The 4,237-nt window shown below is 39.9% G+C and overlaps 1 pseudogene; it reads left to right on the top strand.

Annotated features, from left to right (window-relative positions):
* Positions 1-253: 253 nt before the first annotated feature.
* Positions 254-374, top strand: LOC145399896 (5S ribosomal RNA; annotated as a pseudogene).
* The last annotated feature ends 3,863 nt before the right edge of the window (positions 375-4,237 follow it).

The raw sequence follows: 4,237 nt of genomic DNA, 5'->3' as shown, positions 1-4,237 counted from the left end.
AGCTCTCATTTACTCTTTATATATATATATATATATATATATATATATATATAGCTCTCACTCTTTATAGTCCTCATTTACTCTTTATTTATATAGCTTTCATGGACTCATTATATATATAAAACCTTCATTTACTGTTTATATATATATCTATATATATATATATAACCTTCATTTACTGTTTATATATATATATATATATATATATATATATATATATATATATATATATATATATATATATATATAGTAAATCAAGGCCATACCACGTTGAGTACTTACACCGCTTCGCGTCCGATCAGCGAAGTTAAGCAACGTTGGGTCTGGTTAGTACTTGTTTGGTGACCGCCTGGGAACACCAGATGCTGTTGGCATCCTTACGTGTCAAGTGGGGTTGGTGGAGGATTAGTGACCCTCCCTGAAAAACAATTAACTCTAAGCCCTTGGCCACCTCGTTTGGGATACATGGCGTCTGGCCATAATGAATGAATATATATATCCTTGATTTACTCTTTACATTGTTCTCATTTACATATATAGCCCTCATTTAGTCCTTTACCATAAGAGGTCTCCCCTGATCTAAAGGAAATCATCTGTAAGTAGTGAATTAAAACTAAATCCTCATCCTGAAGGAATTGCACCTTTTAACCATGTCTTTTTTCGTGAGGTGAATAAAATCGTCCATTGTAAGCAGGACCAAAATTTAATGTTCTTTAGTCACAAAAGTTAAGTGTGTGTGTGTGTGTGTGTGTGTGTGTGTGTGTGTGTGTGTGTATTTACAGTTTCTGGTACCTTGAGTTTCTCCTAAGCATGATAAACTCGTCTGAAGTTAACCACATCAAAAGGCATAGTAGATAATGTACTTCTCTTTAATATGGACATTGCAGCACTAACATGTAAGAGGATATTAACACCATCAGGTACAGTGACGTAATGTTTATCTTATTCTTCCCATTCCCTGATTATTTTATTTACTCAAGATTGGCCCTGTTGAAGTGCAGGCGTTTGCTATAGCCTTCATTTACCCCGCTCCGTACAGGCTGTCTAGCAGATGTGAATAAAATCGTATGGAGGCAACAAGAATAAATGGGTCAGACAAGTCACCCAGGCAAGAGAGATAGAGATAGATAGATAGATAGATAGATAGATAGAGAGAGAGAGAGAGAGAGAGAGAGAGAGAGAATAGAAAAATGAATAACACTGTCCCTCTGTTACCCTTTAGCCTCTGAGCCGTATTCTCGTCAGTTTTGAGGCTTCTTAGCACTTAGTTCTTAGCGATTTGTTTTGCCCGTTGCTCCTTAATATCCTCTTGTACTACAGTGAAGCAAAATATGTCGGAAGTCAAAGCTATAAATAAGATACAAGACACAATTAAAGTGTAATGTGCAGAATGAATAGCTTAAGGAAGAGTTGTTACGAAATCCAGTGGGGCAGTGAAAATACGGGTTGGAAATGTGGGTTCGGGTGAGATTAGGTTAAGTTAGGTTAGGTTACGTTGATTTGGTTACCTGGCCCACCTCTGTTTACCTTTGAACCTCACCTTCCTAACACTCCACCACGAGAGGTCTACCGTGAGCTGCAAATTGTATGATAAAAAAAAAAAGTCATCGTGTTGAAAAAGAATATGCACAATTACTTTATTTTTATTTTTATTTCTTTTATTCCCGTTATCGCAGAAGTTTTATTCGTCGAGAACCTCATACTCAAGAAGTTATGGCCCTCTGGAATGTCACCTCCCGACATTAAGGAAGAAAAGAAAGACAAAAAGAAACTGCTAAGATCGTTTTGCTGAGAGGGAGTTGTCCTTGGGGGGCACTGGAGTGTTACCTTACCATAGTATTTTGGTTCATTCCCCCCCCCTCTCTCTCTCTCTCTCAACCACCATAAAGCTACCCAAAAACCAGTCCCCTTCTCTCAATGTCACCCTGGAGCCCGTCTCACACGAAAGCAAAACATCATTCTCCCACACTGAGGCAAAATAGTTAAGTTGCCCCCATTCACTTCTTCCCCCATTTTCTTTGTGTGTGTGTGTGTGTGTGTGTGTGTGTGTGTGTGTGTGTGTGTGTGTGTGTGTTTTAACTGGTGTTTGAAGAGGTAGAAGAAGAGGAATAAGATGAGCGAGTGCATGAGAGACGACGACGACGACGATGATGATGATGATGATGATGGTGATGATGATGATGATGATGATGATGATGGTGATGATGATGGAGCTGTGGACCGAGAACAGTGTGAGGTGGTGATTAAGGGTCAGTAAATGATGACGATGATGATGATGGAGGAGGGGTAGACCGAGAACAAGGTGAGGTGGTGATTTAGATTCGGTAGATGATGATGGTGATGTGGAAGGAAAGGTGGACCAAGAGTGAGGTCTGGGAGTGTAATAGAAAATCTGGCGTGTCTTGAGAGGTGGGGTTCGTTCCTGAGTAGGGATGGAAATTTCACAATGGTTACTAGACAATGGAAGTTCCCTTTAATTATCGCTTTTTATTTGTTCACTCCATTTTTTTTTTTTTGCCAGTGTAATTGTCACGGTCTCTGTCTGTCTGTCTGTCTGTTGTCTGTCTGTCTGTCTGTCTGTCTCTCTCTCTCTCTCTCTCTCTCTCTCTCTCTCTCTCTCTCTGAGTTCTTATTTTTTAACTTTTCTCTCTGTCTCTCTCATACTCAGCCGTGTAATGAACTAAATCTCTTTCACGCACCGTTTCATACTCTCTCTCTCTCTCTCTCTCTCTCTCTCTCTCTCTCTCTCTCAATATTATGCATTCAGTTTCACACACAGTTTCTCTTGTACATTCCATCAGTCTTGCTCTCAGTCTTTCTCACTTAGTCTCTCACGGCGTCATCTTACACACTGCGTCTTTCTCACTGTGTCTCTCACTTACTGTATCTTTCCTGCTCTGTCCCTCATAGCGCAGGCCTGGAGAGAGAGAGAGAGAGAGAGAGAGAGAGAGAGAGAGTCAGGTGTATACGATTTGTTTTTGTATGTGTATATGTACGTTTGTTTGTAATATTGCCTGTATGTATGTTTGTATGTGAATATTTATGCCTGTATGTATGTATGTATGTATGATTGTATGTGAATATTTATGCTGGTATGTATGTATGTGTGTGTGAATGTATGTGTGTATGTAACGTGCGTGTTTACGTGCACGCATGCAACTCAGCCAGGCTTATTCTGCATCTCGTTAACAATGTTTTCAAAGCATATGTGTGGGCGAAATGATGATACACAGGGTGATGTGATGAGCCGTGGCGGGAGGATGTGGGCACAGTGGGTAGTTTGACACAAAAATGTGTATTGATAGTTAAGTGTAAATACGGCAAGTCTCTATGCATAGCTGTATGTGTATGTCTGATTAACTCTTTCTATTGCACATAACTTGTTACAGATATATCCGTTTCTCTCTCTCTCTCTCTCTCTCTCTCTCTCTCTATTTATGCAAGGAAGAATGAACCAAGGGCCAGGAGCCTAAAAATTATTCCCTCCAAGAAAAAACAGATTCAAGATCTGCTCATATATATATATATATATATATATATATATATATATATATATATATATATATATATATATGAGCCTCTGTGGTACAGTGGTAGAGTGTGCGTCTCGCACGCTGGTGGACGCGGGTTCGCCTCCCGCCAGAGTTGCAAAAACTTCGGGAAGCGTTCACCGAGCCACTGACCGCATTGGCGGACGTAAGGGGTGCTGTGGTTGACCCAGTGTCACATACTTGTATGCTTGCACCTAGTCGCCTTAAGGCGGGCCGATTACACTTGGTTCACAGACTACACACACATCCAAAGCCACTCCAACATTTCAGTTACACTCACAAGCACTTCTCACCCTACATACAGTCTCTACCAGACAGCCTAAGCCACTGGGTAGAGATACATTGGCTGTATCGTCCCTGCTTCGGTAGGGATAGGCCGGTCCTGCAGTGGACCTCCACGGCTGATGATTATATATATATATATATATATATATATATATATATATATATATATATATATATATATATATATATATATATATATTTATTAAAATCAGTCTCCATTAACCCCTTCACTACTAGAGAGAGAAAGAGAGAGAGAGAAGATAACCTAATCGTTCACTATATCCATCTAACCATCTATTCATCCATCCATCCATCCGCCTAGACGCACGAGTATCCGACCATAATTATTTGTCGGCCAGGAAGTTCAAAATACAGCAATCATTGTCGAGTTTGAGAGGTTG

This window comes from Coenobita brevimanus, chromosome 50 (genome assembly GCF_032717465.1).
Source record: "Coenobita brevimanus isolate Jiangsu-jjx chromosome 50, ASM3271746v2, whole genome shotgun sequence".
NCBI lineage: Eukaryota > Metazoa > Arthropoda > Malacostraca > Decapoda > Coenobitidae > Coenobita > Coenobita brevimanus.
This window is presented reverse-complemented; position numbering and strand designations above follow the sequence as displayed.